Source organism: Heptranchias perlo, chromosome 15 (assembly GCF_035084215.1).
Source record: "Heptranchias perlo isolate sHepPer1 chromosome 15, sHepPer1.hap1, whole genome shotgun sequence".
Classification (NCBI taxonomy): Eukaryota; Metazoa; Chordata; class Chondrichthyes; order Hexanchiformes; family Hexanchidae; genus Heptranchias; species Heptranchias perlo.
This window is the reverse complement of record NC_090339.1, coordinates 59,255,559-59,272,526: the sequence shown is the minus strand read 5'-3', so window position 1 is coordinate 59,272,526 and position 16,968 is coordinate 59,255,559.

Here is a 16,968-nt window from a genome sequence, read left to right as displayed (position 1 = left end):
CGGGGCCCATAGCCTTTGCTGTATCCAGTTCACTTTGTCGCACTATGCTGCCTTGTTGGAACTTCAGTTCTCTGCCCAGGACCGCATGGTTATGTGCATGTGTGGAGTTCCCTGCTTGCAGTTAAAGTGTAGAGAGCATGGGGTAGCAGTGTCTGCACTGTCTAAACATTTAAATAATTCCAGGTAGATTTTAAAAGTTTTCTGATGGCCTAAAAAAAAGCATGAAACTATCCCCTCCAGAAAGTGTTGCACCACCACTTCTTCGAGAGTCAGATCCGGCCCCATCTTTGGATTTATACTGTAGCCTTAGCAGTGTAAACACACCCATATACTGATGAAATGAAATTTCCTCAATCTGCTTCCTGTGCTTGGTGCACACTTTCTGTTAAGTATCACACTTACTTCCCGTAACACTTTATTGCTAACACCCCAATTCAAAAGGGCATTGGATAAATACTTGAAGGGGGAATATTTGCTGCATGCGGGCAAATATTCCCCCTTCAAGGAAGATCCTTCAAGGAACCCCTCAGATAATGAAGCAGTCTGTGCCCGCATGCAGCAAGACCTGGACAACATCCAGGCTTGGGCTGATAAGTGGCAAGTATCATTCGCGCCAGACAAGTGCCAGGCAATGACCATCTCCAACAAGAGAAAGTCTAACCACCTCCCCTTGACATTCAACAGGATTACCATCGCCGAATCCCCCACCATCAACATCCTGGGGGTCACCATTGACCAGAAACTTAACTGGACCAGCCATGTGGCTACAAGAGCAGGTCAGAGGCTGGGCATTCTGTGGCGAGTGACTCACCTCCTGACTCCCCAAAGCCTTTCCACCATCCACAAGGCACAAGTCAGGAGTGTGATGGAATACTCTACACTTGCCTGGATGAGTGCAGCTCCAACAACACTCAAGAAGCTCAACACCATCCAGGACAAAGCAGCCCGTTTGATTGGCACCCCAACCACCACCCTAAACATTCACTCCTTTCACCACCGGTGCACTGTGGCTGCAGTGTGTATCATCCACAGGATGCACTGCAGCAACTCGCCAAGGCTTCTTCGACAGCACCTCCCAAACCTGCAACCTCTACAACCTAGAAGGACAAGAGCAGCAGACACATGGGAACAACACCACCTCCAAGTCACACACCATCCTGACTTGGAAATATATCGCCGTTCCTTCATCGTCGCTGAGTCAAAATCCTGGAACTCCCTTCCTAACAGCACTGTGTGGGAGAAAACTTCACCACACGGACTGCAGCGGTTCAAGGAGGCGGCTCACCACCATCTTCTCAAGGGCAATTAGGGATGGGCAATAAATGCCGGCCTCGCCAGCGACGCCCACATCCCATGAACGAATAAAAGAAAAATTTGCAGGACGATGGGGAAAGGGACTAATTGGATAGCTCTTTCAAAGAGCCAGCACAGGCACAATGGGCCGAATGGCCTCCTTCTGTGCTGTATCATTGTACAATTCTACGATTCATTTGTACTAAAATCTAGTATAACAATAGCAGGACAAATCTGCCTTGACTTTTGCAACAAACATTGTGTTAGACACGTAGAAAGCAGGATCTTCCTAAAACACATTAGTATGAAAATCCTACCGCCGATATAATCTCAGATGATGTTTTTGACTAATATGATTTTGGAGTTGCTGTGCTGGGCCTTTCTTTAATTGCTAAGTATTTAGCTAAGCCTTTGTCTACAACTTGTTTTTCTTGTTGCTTACAAGCAAGAAAATAGATGCTTCAATTCCAATTTCACTTGTAATTACGGTCATTTACAATGGTTTTATTTCCCTTGTATGCTACCTAATCACGTCCACAATGAGGATCAGCTGTGGCTTAAAGGAGAACAGAAATTCTCGGGCCAGGAATGGTCCTGTCAGCAGCTGTTAAGGCTATCTGGGCAGTAAATCCAGTATAATTGCCCACAATTACCACCCAAGTGCTTTTGTTGCGATTTCTTACACTTTCATGCCTTAATTACCACAGAGGTGAGTTGAGCCGTCCTGTAGAATTTTAGATGTAATCATGAAAAGGACGCAGCTTAACAGCAGGAGATGAACCACTTGACCGCTGGTTTATTAGCACTTTATTTGTGCTGACAGGAACAGACACTAGAATTGCATACAAAATGCCGACATGTGAGGCAGATTTTAGGCAGCGTTTCAAAGACTTACATTTACATAGCGCCTTTCACAACCTCAGGACATCCTTCACAGCCTTTTGTACTTTTGAAGTGTTGTAATGTAGGAAGCACGGCAGCCAATTTGCGCACAGCAAGATCCCACAAACAACAATGTGATAATGACCAGGTAACCTGTTTTTAGTGATGTTGGTTGAGGGATAAATATCGGCCCAGGACAATTAGCTCTGTGGCGCAGAAACTGCTCGTAGCGGTGAACAACGCCGCTCGCCGCTCCATAGATTTATTCTCACCCACAAACTTAGCGTTGTCTTTACCGCGAAGTTCCTCTAATTCAAAGCTGAAAAGAGTCCAGCGTTAACTCCAGTGGATCGCTCTCCCTCCTCGACTAATCAGGCTGCAGCATTTTTGACAGGCCGCGAAGAGTCAGTGAGTCAAAACCAGAAAGTCAAAGGTTAAAAATTAAAAACCTTGTAAAAACAGTTAGAGACAGCAAAATAAAGAGGGTAAGAAATATCGAATTAGATATAAAAGAGACAGAAAGAAAAAATTTAAAACATTTTTTAAATATATATTTTTTGAAAATGTCCAACTCTTAAAATCACAATTAATGAGACTCCACATTTTTTAAAATTTAATTTTCGGTGCCAGAGAGATTGTTTGGCAGTCATTAAGACTTACTGCGCTGTTAAATCTTCGTTTAGAGCTGATATTTTTGAGGGTACCTTTTTTGTGGCGATATTACTTAGTTTCCAGCAGGGCAGGAGAGCAAGTTGTCGCTGGTCTATTGATCCCAGCAGGCAATATCCCTTTAACGCGAGTCTGTCGTATCGCCAGCGAACCAGGAAGAGTAAGCTCTGGATTTCCGCGTTTTACTACTCACGTACGAACTTGCTCTTCCATTTTGCCACTAATAACGGTGAGCAGTGTTGAGCTCACTGTTATTTTAGAAACAATTTCTGGGCCTGTATTTTACTTAAGAAGTTTCTGATAGCGTAGGGGTGGAGTCCTTGAAGTCTGATATTTGCTGCTGCTGAATATTCATTGGAAAGTTTAACAACTAATGCCTCCATACAGTAAGAGAAAAATAACGGGCTTGAATATAGTTTTTTTTAAATTAGGCTTTTGAGGACAAATTTTGTGGGATGAGGCTCCCAGTCTAGAACAGACAGGACTGATTCAGTGACCCGTGTCTCTCGAGTACAGTGCGCTGGTCACTCCCCACAGTGATCTAAGCAGCTTATGTTCAGGAGGGTGCCCACCTGCCCAATATCTAATTATATGACAGTGTGACCCAGGGGTGTAACAACAGTACCCCCCATTGTGGTCTGAACTGGATGTCGGGTCGTTCACACACGCCCTCAAGCATCCCTCTCCAATCTTTCTGAATGCGGACTGAAACACTTTAGTGAGATGAGGCCAGGTACGAATCGCTAAGCACCTTTATTTTACGGACGGGATTTTGAAAGTACTGTTGCAATGAAATCTTACCTCAATTCAAATAATCACAGAACCCCTCTTTGAGAACAAGAAAAATAATTAAAAATATGCCAAACTATCCTGACTGGCGGGCTTGTTTAACTTTCCCTGGTCAGTTGAATGATCCTGGGTGATTCTGGGCTTGAGATGAGCAAGTTTCCTCTCGCTAGGCCACGCTTTCACCCCATTGCCCAGGCCTCGCTAACACATGTATCTCTGTTTCTTAATACTCCTGGACTCTTCACAGGAAGTGGAAGGATGTGAATCTCCAACTCCTTCCCCATTGAAGGATTCGCCCGTGGCCTCGTCAACCAAAGCGACTACCCCTTCTCCCAAGAGTATACTCTCAACACTCACCTCACATTGTGCTCACACAAATAGAAACATCCCCCTCCTTAATAGTTGTGAGTGTTCACTGGAATCTCTAAACTAACTTTCATTGTCTGAGGCACTCCATTTCACACACCTCATCTGAATTCTAATCTGTATTTCCCAGCTCCGATGTTCTATGAATTGAGAGTTACATTTAAATCAATAGTAGCATTTTCAACATAAATTACACCAAGATCCTTACATGGTGGCACAGTTAGAAATCCCAAAACGTGGCAGGCTTTATGCCGGAGGGATGGTTTTCAAGATTTACACTTCGCTGTGCAGCTCACATTTTGAAATTTCTAGATATCCACACAGAAAACAGACCGACAATTTGAAAACCAGGCAACTCTACAAACTGTCCCACTCAATCAGTGAGGAAAAAACACACTCAGCAGTCTTCTGATTTTAGTTATTGCCACATCAATCTCAGTATTTTAAACCGACCACGTGTATTTGGATGAAAATGATTTGCACGCAATAAGCATGTTGCAACAACTTGCATTTATATAGTGCTTTAAACGTACAAAACACACCAAGCCTCTTTACAGAGCAGTAATAGGAGGAATGGAACAGTGAGGCAAGAGGGGATGGGGAGAAAGAGAGTTTAGGAGACAATTGGAGGCTTTGAAGAAAAATTGGATTTTGAGGAGATTTTTAAAGGAGGAACGAGAATTAGGAAGGCACGGGGATATAGGGAAAGAGTTCCAAAGGCCAGGTATCTGAAATCTCCGACGCCTGTGGTGGGGCGAACAATGGGGAGAATGCACAGGAGGCCAGAGTCAGACGACCAAAGGGTGCGGGAGGGAAAGTCTGGAGGAGGTTGAAGAGATAGGCTAGAGTGAAGGCATTGAGGGATGTGAAGCAGAAGATTTTAAATGTAATGATTGCAGATATAGGGCATCATTTTAGCACCCGCTATCGGGTGCGTTCCTGGCGGGGGGGCCCCCGAAAATCGGGAAATCCCGGAGCGGGTTCGGAGCCCGCCTCGAACCCGCGCACTTCCTGGTTCCCCACTGACGCGCCGGCGTGCGCGCGCAGCCCCCGCTGGTGGGAATCCCGCAGGCAATTAAAGCCAGCAGGATGCCACTTGACGCTATTTACTTTGCTTGTTCAGGTCATTAACTGACCTGATTAAGGGATTATGTGAGGAGGGGTGGGATTTTATAGCAAACTGGGACTGTTTCCCACACTGGGGGAAACACTCCCAGTTCAAATGGACCTGTTGCAGCAGTCAGCCTGTGGCAGCTGCAAAGGTCCATTTGACAGGTGGGGGGGTGGGGGGGGTGGGGGGGGGGGGGGGGGGGAGACCCTCACTCATTGCAGGAGGCCACGCTGTCACTTGGGACAAAGTTTGGCCTCCACCACCCTCCTCCTGACAATCAAAGTCACCAACTTGCACACTTACCCCGGGGTCCGGAGACATGTACCTACCTTGCGGACCCCCTCAGATGTACATCTTCTGGATGGGGGCCGCCGTAGCTGCAGTCATGACCTCCTCGGAGGGCGAACAGCCTCACCAGCCTCGCCATCCACGCCGTCCACCTCTGAGACGTGGAGCTCCACAACAGAGTGCTGTGACACATCCACCTGTACAGCAGGAGGGAGGGCTACCGCAGAGAGAGATGCGTCGCAGAGGGCACTACCCTCGCCACAGGGTCCACAGACCGAGGCTCAGCTTCCTGGACCTCTCTGAGCAGCAGTGCACACGGAGGCTCAGAGTCACTCGACATGTAGTCGTGGACATCTGCAGCCTCCTTCATGCCGAGCTGCTCCTGGCTGGCCCGAGCACCATCTTCTTACCTGTCGCTGTCAAAGTCACCACTGCCCTCAACAACTTCTCCTTCGCATCCTTCCAGGGTGCAACCGGGGACATCGCCGACGTCTCTCAGCCGTCTGCACAAAAGAGCCCTGCAAATACACCTGCACCCACTCTGCAGTGACACAATGGGTGGCATCAGTTGTGGATCCTCATAGTGACCCTCAGGAAAGGACATTATTGCACAAACCAGACAAGATTCGCGAGGACATGGCAGTAGTGGTGCCAATATAATATGTAATGTGAGTTGGTCAGAAATTCAATATAAGTAACAACCATGACAAACCCTCAAACACCCTTGTGCATTCCCTTCATGTTCACGATATGTTTGCCTTACGCTGCCTAACTGCACATATGTGATGCATGCCCTGTAGCTGCAGCACAGGTAGTGGCAGGTTGAGTGAGGCTGACCGTGAAAGAGATGCACAAGAGGGTGAGTATGAGATAGAGCCATGAGATTGTATGAGGATTGGGTTGAGTGGTAGTGGCGGGATGAGTACTGGCGAGGTGAGTAAGTGCAGGTAAGATGAGGATGAGCTTTGAGTGGGTGTGAGGGGTGATGTGACAGAGTAGTGTTGGCAGTGCAGAAGGAGATGTGGGGTGGGGGCGGTGATGTGGCAGACGGAGTGTAGGGGAAAGAGTAAGTGTACTCACTTTGGCTGACCTACTTAGGTGATTGAAGCGCCTCCTGCACTGTATGCAGGTGGGCGATATGTTGGTGGTGCAGATGACCTCCTCTGCCACCTCGAGCCAGGCCTTCCTGGTGGCAGAGGCAGGCCACTTCCTCCCGCCCGCCGGGGGGGGAAGATCTCTGTCCTCCCCCTCCTCCTCACCCCATGTATTGATACCTGGAGTGAGGCATCATTAAACTGGGAGCAGCCTTCCCCCTGGGCTGCTCCATGCTGTAATTTTTTCTATTTGTTGCAGCATCAGTCAGTGGAGGACTGCCCCTTTAAATAGGGCTCCTCTCGCTGACAGATCTTACTGCACATGCGCAGCCCGCCCGACGCGCAGATCAGCAGTAGGGAACGCGGAAGAGCAGGTAAGTGGATCCAATTGGGCTACGATCGTGCGGGGAGTTGACTGATTTCACCGGGCGCGTTACCCACGCACCCGATAACCCCCCCCCGCTAAGAACCCGCAGCCCTTGTAACATCGGGCCCATAATGTCGCCTGTTATAATGGTAGAAGCTGAATGTAGTATTCTGCTGCTAAGATTAGCGTGTTTCAGCAGGCTTGTCCCCTTAACCACATCGACAGCAATAACTTGCATTTATATCGTGCCTTTAATGTAGAACATATCTACTTCACAGGGGTACAATCAGACAAAAAATGGAGGCCGAGCCAGAGAAGAAGATATTATTATTTGACCAGCTTGGTCAAAGAGGTGGGTTTTAAGGAGGTTCTAAAAGGAGGCGAGGGAAATGGAGGGTCAGAGAGGTTTAGGGAGGGAATTCCAGAGCATGGGACCCAGACGGATGAAAGCACGGCCGTCAATGGTGGGACGAAGGGAGGGGTGATGTAAAAGAGGAAGGAGCAAAATTCTCAGAGGGCTATAGGGCTGGAGGAGGTTTCAGAGATAGGGAGGGGCGAGGTTACAAAAGGGATTCAAACATGAGGATGAGGCCACTAAGGCTAGTTCTGCAAAGTAACCACAGCCTGACGTCAGTCAGAGTTTAATTGCTGTTTGCAAGGGAAGTTGGAAGGTGTCTAAATTTCTGGCAGCAAGTCAGAAAATTTTTAAAAACACGTTAGATTAATACATTTCTTGCCCATTTTTTTTAATATACTTTTGATGCTTTAGAAGTGTGACCGACATCCTGAACATGTTTATTTTTTGTTACAGGAGTTACATGTCCTCGTTTATCTGTTTTCCCGTGCAGTTTTAGTTCAATTTCGAACAGTGTAATCCTCAAAAAAAACAATCAGAAAACTCCAAAGCTAGCACACCACAAAGCATTCAGAATCGATGCCATCATACACAAATAATTGATCACATCTGACATGACTGAAAAATCAACCATTACGCGAGGAAGCAGACGGGGGATAAAGTCAAGAATAAAAGGCAGTGTCTGTCTCAAACCATAAAATGAGACTTAAAGACAACAAAACCTAGAGTGGACTCAACACTCCAAAGTAATAGTTAATAGTTCAAGAGCACAATTATACCCAGGATGATTCTAAGCCATTGTTTTTCAGCCTTGGTTATGATTTATTTTTTGCTGGTACATAATTCAGTTTCTATTATTTCATGTTTATTAGGTTGAGTTGTTAATTGGCATGATTTTCACAGCAAAGGATTTATAGAGGGATCAAAGAAAGAACTTGCATTTATATGGCACCTTTCATGACCTCGGAACCTTCCAAAGTGCTTTACAGCCAATGAAGTACTTTTGAAGTGTAATCACTGTTGTAATGTAGGAAACGCGGTAGCGAATTTGCGCACAGCAAGCTCCCACAAACAGCAATGTGATTGAGACCACATAATCTATTTTTTTTTAAATAAAAAGTGAAGGCGGTTGAGGGATAAATATTGGCCAGGACACCAGGGAGAACTCCGCTGCTCTTCTTCGAATAGTGCCATGGGATCTTTTATGTACAACCGGGAGGGCAGGCGGGGCCTCAGTTTTAAAGTCTCTTACCACTGAGCTACAGCTGACACAAAACTCGAATGCTGCAGTGCAGTCCCTCCCTCCAGTGTTTGACTGTTTCGGTCAGGTCGGGTTACCTGAAGGTGCTGGGGATCTGGTTCGGGGGGGCCGGGGCATGCACCAAGAACTGGAAGGAGCATATCTCCAAGGTGAAGCAGAAACTGGGACTGTGGGATCGACGATCCCTCTCGATCGTGGGCAAAAACCTGGTGCGAGGTGCTCTCGGTGTTGCTGTACTTGGCACAGGTCTGGCCCATACCTCGCTCCTGTGCCGTGACAGTCACCCAAGCCATCTTCCGCTTTATCTGGAGATCAAAAATGGACCGTGTCCGCAGGGACACGATGTACAAATCTCTGGAGAAAGGGGGAAAGGCGTGCCCAACGTGGCCCTCATCCTATGGCCACTTTCGTGTGCGGCTGCATCAAGCTTTGCGTGGACCCTTGGTACGAAAACGCAAAATGTCACTACGTGCTGAGGTTCTACCTATCCCCGGTGTTGCGAAGGATGGGCCTGGCCACGCTGCCACGGAACATTCCGTCCAGTTGGACCGTTCCGCCCCACCTGTCCTTCGCGAAAAGTTTATGCAAAAAAACACTTTCGACCACAAGGCGATCAGCAAGTGGTCCGCACGTAACGTCCTCGAGACCCTGCGGGAAAAGGAGACAATGGATCCTGTCAGTTGGCTCCCTGAGCAGACTGTCAATGTCATTTGGCAGAAGGCCTCATCACCAGAACTTTCAAACAAGCACCAAGACCTAGCTTGGCAGGTGGTGAGAAGGGCCCTTCCCGTCAGATCCTTCATGTACTCCCGGAGTCTCAGCGCCACCGCGCGCTGTCCCCGAGGAGGCTGCGGTGGAGACGAGACCGTCACCCATCTCCTTCTGGAATGCGCCTTTGCAAGGAAGGTCTGGAGAGAGATGCAGTGGTATCTGTCCAGGTTCGTCCCGAGCAGTTCCGTAACACAGGATTCTGTGCTCTACGGGCTGTTCCCGGGGACGCACACCGAGACGGACATCAACTGCTGCTGGAAGACTATTAACTCGGTGAAAGACGCCCTTTGGTCTGCCCGAAACTTGCTGGTCTTCCAGTGCACGGAGCTGTCCTCGACCGAGTGTTGTAGACTGGCACATTCCAAGGTCCAGGACCACGTGCTCAGGGACGCACTGAGGATGGGTGCGGCCGCCGCAAAGGCTCTGTGGGGAAAGGCAACCATTTAGAGCCTTCCCGCCATTGTAGACCGATGGGCTGCAATCAGGGAAAACCCCCCCCGGGCAGAATGTAAAATTCAAAGTGCTGTAATGTACCTGTAATGAATCTGTAATCAATAATCTGTATTGAGTGTAATGCGATGAGGCACCACAGAGTGTCATGAACTGTAATTATGTACAATGTGTTCATTGAACTGTACTTGATGTAACCTGCAAATTGTATAATCTGTATTGTGTACGTTTGGAATGTGATATGACAACTGTATTGTATGTTTTGCTGCAAATTTTATGAATAAAGTATTTTTTTTAAAAAAAAGACTGTTTAGGGTGTATTTTAACTCGCCCCCCTGCCACACAGCGGATGGAGGGGGTTAAATTGCTAAAAATGTGAAACCCGACCCTAACCCAAATGCGCCTACATCCAGTTTTACCGCGGCGGTTTGGGGGCATCCAAGTACCCCACTCTGGAGAGGCGGGTCAGTCATTATAATATTTAAATTGAGGCTGCGCTGCTCAGATTTTGGCAGCTATCTGGATTTAACGGCTGCTTGCCGGGATTCCCCAGGGCTCAGGAAACCCGGCAGCTGAAGGGAGGCGGGAACTGCCGGATCCAGCAGGTAAGTGCTTTTCCAGCACCGCTTGCGGGCCGAGGAGGAGCAGAGAGTGCTCCCCCACCCCCCGGCTCACCGAGCAAACCTACCGCAATCTCTCTCCCCGCCCCGCCATGATCAGCCGACACCCCCGCGATCTCTCCGTCCCCGCAATCCGAGCCCTCCCCCTCCAACGACCCACGATCTTCTCGATTGCCAGTGACCATACCCAACGGTCCCCGGCTCCTGCCTTCTACTGCAGGTCATCCCACCCGGCAGCAGGTCAGCCTCTCAATCTGGCCGGGCTGCCGGACGGGAAACGGAGTAAAAAAATTCCAATGAGGTCCTGCCGTTAAATTCGGCAGGACCTCCACCTTCCCGGTATTTCCAGGTTTCCTGGTCGCTGACACCCGCCCCCACTCCCTCCCCGTAAATAGCGGGGCCTTGGTTTCTGGAACTTCTTGTATGTTGTTATGTGCTGTCTGCCTGTTCAGTCTGTGAGTGAAGAAATGAGGTGCTACAAAATGTAATGTGCACTTGGTTGATTAGTAAGTGCAGAACCGAACACTAGAGTTCGATTTAAAAAGAGGATTCTTTGCAGAAATACCCTTCAGAAAAGATAGGAGCAGAAGTAGGCCATTTGGTCTATTGAAACTATAAAGACTTGCAAAAGATTTAAAGAAAGAACTTGCATTTATATAGCACCTTTCACGACCTCAGGATGTCCCAAAGCGCTTTACGACCAATGAAGTACTTTTGAAGTGTAGTCATTGTAGCAATGTAGGAAACTAATCCCAATTCCCTGCCTTTTCTCCAAATCCTTTAAGACCCTTTCTTCCAAAGTAAGTATAACATTCAGTGACTAAAGCTCCTGTCCTAGCTGCCTAATCGTTTCAGTGAGTGAAGCAACCCTCAGTCTCAGTCCCAAAGGACTCTCTCTTACAGTCCTCTAATTTTCTTATCCTGTGAGATTGGTGCCTCGAGCATTATCTTTACACTGAACTTACTCAGACTTCTTGTGGAAGCATTCCTACAGATCTGTGATATCTTACCGCAAGTCCAGCAACACCATTGCATTCTGCGACACAGTTCCACCCGCCTCTCTGGATCCTGCTCACATACCATAGACTCTTCACAGAAAATATAAAAGTGTGTCTTCATTGGCCAGCTAGATTCCACTTCTTCCTATAACGTGCTGGTATTGCTCCTCCCAATTGCCGTTTCATACCTTCCATTCCAAAACAGACAGAGTTCAGGCAAATCGTAAAGTGTTTGCACAAACCTTCTGCGACTCCCACCATGTCTCAAATTCACTCGAACAATTCTGTGTCTCTTCCTTGTGGTTCCTATTGAAACACTGGACATTTTTGCACACTGCTTTGCCTGTAACCCAATTTAACAGGGTGTGGGGAAAGGCAGGTGGAAAGGAACGAAATAGATAGTTCTTTCAGAGAGCCGATTATAGATGTGACGGGCCGAATGGTGTCTCTGCAACATTTTAATGCAGATGCCATCCTGTTTACACTAGCACACAGAGGCAATTAAACCCACAAATGGGCTCCTTTTTTTTTCCCTCAATAGACCTCTAAAATGGAAAATAAGAGCAGAGACAGAAGTGAAAGATAACAGATAGGGAAAAGGGTTAGGATATATTGGGGATATTAGATACACAGAGAGGGCAAGAGCGGGAAACAGAACCAGAGATGTGGGGAGAGAGAGAGAGAGGGACGTACACACAGAGAATGTCGCAGAAAAAGATACAGACCAGGTACATGTGAGCGAGAGAGAGACAGAAACACAGGGAGAGCGAAATTGACAAATAGTAAAAGTGTATCTTATTGCATGTAGAAAGATCATTTTAAGAAATATTGTAAACTAAAACGCCTCTCCCTTTACCTACGAAAATAAATATATATCTGCAAGGGAAATGTTTGGAAACTCACCACAAGGTGGCTGTGAACTGGCCATGGTCAAGAATTGTAGGAGGTTACCCTGTATTATTTTAAGAGAAAAGCATTCTCTTCTGAAGCAGTACTTAGCAAACCAGGAGTGGGAAGAAGCAGATGAGCTGTGCGTTAGAATGGCATTGTGCTTAAGTGACAAGATAATGTACCTTGATGTGATTTGTGTCATTGTGCCGTGTGTTTTGTAAATAAATGCAAGGCTTAGCTGAATTCTCTTTCTTGAAGATAGTGCCCTTTAACTTTAATGAGCAAATAACACCAGGGTATTGGAGATACTTGTCTGCACAACACGTTACAAAAAAAAATACATTTCCTTAATGGAATATCTACAGGCCTGCCTGCTACCGTTGAAAATAAAGTGCGTCTAAGACACAAAGATTCGTGATAAACTACTGCAGGAAAAAGTGGGGAGATGGAACATGATCAGCTGAATGCAAATATCGGAATTACTCACCAAATAACAGGATGGCAGCAATAGAGGAAATGATTTGTTAAGAAGCCCAGATTCTTCTCCGGGTTTTTTAACCATGAGAATTTACTGTGTGCCTTTTTTTTGTTTGATGAGTTCGCGATCCCACGCTCCCAGCAGGGAAACTAGGCTTGAAGGAAGCGTGGGTTGGAGACAGTGCTACAGCATTTTAACGCCGGTACTCCCTCTGAACGAGGCACCCTGCTAGGTGTGTGGGATCATGCAACTACCCCTCATACATAAAGGACCAGTAACTGCATTAGTGCTTCGAACCCCTGTGAAAAGCAAGAACCCTTAACCCCCTCCTCCCCGGGCCCCTGTAGCTAACCATACAAGGAAATATGTTTCTAAAAGTCCATTTTCATGCCTTAGTGGGGAAGTGTACCGGAGAGGAATCAATTCCCTTAATTATTATTGTTTTTTTTTTAAAGTCATGGTTTAGTTGCCTTATTACCATCGTGTACAAATGTATAGACTATAACCTGGTGTTGTAAGATTCCTTACATTTGTACACCCCAGTCCATCACCGGCACCTCCACATCATGGCTATCATCATGTGCTTTGGGACTGAGCTGTGTGGATCAGGACAGTGCCAAGCTTGATCATCTTTCCACATTTGAGTTAGTTCAGCGGGCAATGGGCATGAGACAATTTGCCTCAGAATAACTTGGGCTAGTGAGTAGAAAAAATAAACCTGCCCAGATTACTGCTTCTGGATACCATGCCCAATTTCTGATGGGAGTGTGTTGGTTTTGGGAGCAGTAATGGGCTCACCTGTAGTCCCTTGTGGCTGTACACACCTTCAACACCCACTGGGGGTAATCTTACCTTTGGCTGACAGCGTAATACAGGCGATATCGAATTAGCCACTGTAGCAGGCTGTTACCGACCCAGGAGTTAATTAGACACTCAGACCATGGTATGCAAACCAGCTTAGTTTATTCACCCGCAGTGGGTCTTTATTTACAGCATCAAACCAGATAGTCATAGGTATTATCTTAGGTCCTTCTGCTTCACACTTCTCCATGTGGCTTAGTCAGCCACCAGGCCACCTCTTGTCCGGAGAGCCATTTCCCAGTCGTTTATACTCACAGGCTGGGTATTGTAAAAGGCAATTGAGGCTGGGAGTCATTAAAGACAATCAGAGATCAACAACCTCTGCAAATGGTGCCCTATGTTGGATACAACTCTCTCCCTCTTTACACTGCCCATTATACACCACATCCTATTTTTCCTTTCGTTGACTTCAATGGGAGGGAAAATCGGGCTGGGAGTATACTGGCCGGCCGATTTGATATCGCCCTGCCTTACACCATTGCCCAAGGTTAAAATTACCCCCGCTGCCTTGACTCACAGATGGAGAATAGTCACTTACATCAGATAACTGAGACCTGTCACCCCTGTGGAAACACATCTGAGGATGACTCATTCCCTTTAGGAGAGAATTGTAGGAGGGAATTTTCTCTGTCACTTTGTATAGTTTTCAAAATGCCTATGTGGATACTGGGTGAATTAATCTCAGGCAAAACACTCTTTATTGGACCATTGCATAACTCTTTCCATGTTGCTGAAGCAGAAAATTATTTCCCTCAACATAATCAAAACGATTCGGTATCTTTAAGAGTGCATTTTCCCCCAACTTTAGCCTCATAGCAAAGTGTCTTTTATGATGAGCACAGAGCTAAATCTGATTTCCCATCAAAAATGAAATTCAAAAGGGAACTTCAAACTGCGAACCCGTTGCTGCAGTGTAAACGCAGTCTTGAACAGTTCAAATTCAAAGCACACGTTTGCTTTCAGTCACAGCCTTGTAACATCTCGAAGTTGTGACTTAATTTGTTGATTATACTTCACGGAAAGGAAGTAGGAATCAACTGGGAAAAGTCCCTGTAAATCATCTCTCCAGATCCTCGGTGGCTCAAGATGAATTAGTTCTCAGCTCGCTGTGCCCAGTGTAAATACATCCAGAGAGGAATCATTTCCCTTAATTATTATTGATTTTTTTAAAGTCATGGTTTACTTGCCTTATTACCACCATCAACAAGTCTACTCGAGCAGGAAAGAAGGTGAAAGAGGAAGAATCTCAATGTGGTGCCACAGTATGTTGGAGCACCAACACTCGTTTCACAAGAGTGTGCAGCCATTTTCAGATCCTGGCTTTATCTTGACTCATTTTTGGGGCAAGGTGAAAACTTTTTAAAAGCTTTTCAGGGCTAAAAGGGTTGAATTCTAAGGACAGTTTGTATAGGCAAGGCTTGTAATCGCTGGAGTATAGAAGATTAAGGGGTGATCTAACGGCGGTGTTTAAGATGATTAAAGGATTTGATAGGGTAGATAGAGATAAACTATTTCCTCTGATGGGGGAGTCCAGAACAAGGGGGCATAACCTTAAAATTAGAGTTAGGGTATTCAGGGGTGATGCCAGGAAGCACTTTTTCACACAAAGGGTAGTGGAAATCTGGAACTCTCTCCTCCAAAAAGCTGTTGAGGCTGGGGGTCCATTGAAAGTTTCAAAACTGACGTTGATAGATTTTTGTTAGGTAAGGGTATTAAGGGTTATGGAACCAAGGCAGGTAGATGGAGTCAAGAATCAGATCAGCCATGATCTAATTGAATGACGGAACAGGCTCGAGGGGCTGAATGGCCTACTCCTGTTCCTATGTTCCTCATGGGGTGAAATGAGTTGGATAGTATCACCATTGTCAAAGACCTCGGAGCAGATCACCTCAGCCACAGATACTGCTTGGATAAAGGGGATGAGGGTAATGGAACTGAAAAGGTCAGTACCTCAAGAAGCTATTTTATAATTAGAAAGTATAATAACTGTAGGGAATGGATTGTCTTCTTTTATGAACACGGGGAAATCTCTCCCCCAACGGCATTCAAATCTTTGTGAGCAGGCGCACGAGGCAAAGGTACAGACGCAGTGAGCAATCGGGAGGGATTTTCAACAAAGGAATTTAACTAATAGGGAATTTCCCCATTGGAAGAGTAAGAGGATGGATAGGGAACATGTGAAGATAAGACAAGTGGCTAACTAAAACATGTTCCCAGCTTATGGTGAAACAAACACATTCCCCTATCATACCTTGCAGCTGACAGTGCAGGTACCAATCCTGGAAAATAGACTTAAAACATAGGAACATATGACGACAGGAACAGGAGTAAGCCTTTCCACCATCTACAAGGCACAAGTCAGGAGTGTGATGGAATACTCTCCACTTGCCTGGATGAGTGCAGCTCCAACAACACTCAAGAAGCTCGACATCATCCAGGACAAAGCAGCCCGCTTGATTGGCACCCCATCCACCACCCTAAACATTCACTCCCTTCACCACCGGCGCACTGTGGCTGCAGTGTGTACCATCCACAGGATGCACTGCAGCAACTCGCCAAAGCTTCTTCGACAGCACCTCCCAGACCCGCGACCTCAACCCCTAAAAGGACAAGGGCAGCAGGCACATGGGAACAACACCACTTGCACGTTCCCCTCCAAGTCACACACCATCCCGACTTGGAAATATATCGCTGTTCCTTCATCGTCGCTGGGTCAAAATCCTGGAACTCCCTAACAGCACTGTGGGAGAACCTTCACCACACGGACTGCAGCGGTTCAAGAAGGCGGCTCACCACCACCTTCTCAAGGGCAATTAGGGATGGGCAATAAATGCTGGCCTTGCCAGCGACATCCCATGAACGAATTTTTAAAAAGGCCATTCAGCCCCTCGAACCTGTTCCACTATTCAATTAAATCGTCGCTGATCTGTATCTCAACTCTATTTACCCGCCTTGTTTCTGTAACTCTTAATACCCTTGCCTAACAAGAATCTATCAATTTCATATTTGAAATTTATAATGGACCCCCAGCCTCAACAGCTTTTTGGGGGAGAGAGTTCCAGATTTCCACTACCCTTTGTGTGAAGAAGTGCTTCCTGACATCACCCCTGAACTGCCTAGCTCTAATTTTAAGGCTGTGACACAATTTTAAGGATATGCCCCCTTGTTTTGGACTCCCCCTTGTTCTGGACTCTTAAAGGAGACAGTTAACTACAGCTTGTGAGTTGCATCAAAAATGGTTAGAAAATAAAAATAATGTAGATATTATTTTGGTGGAATTAATTTTTTATGTCAAAATTGCAGATGCTGCTTATAAATATAAAGCTTCACAGTTACAGAATTCAACCTCAACTAAAGACCATGGAGTAGATTTTGACTTTGTGCGATAGTGTAACATAACAAGTCAGCAGCCCGTTTAACATCT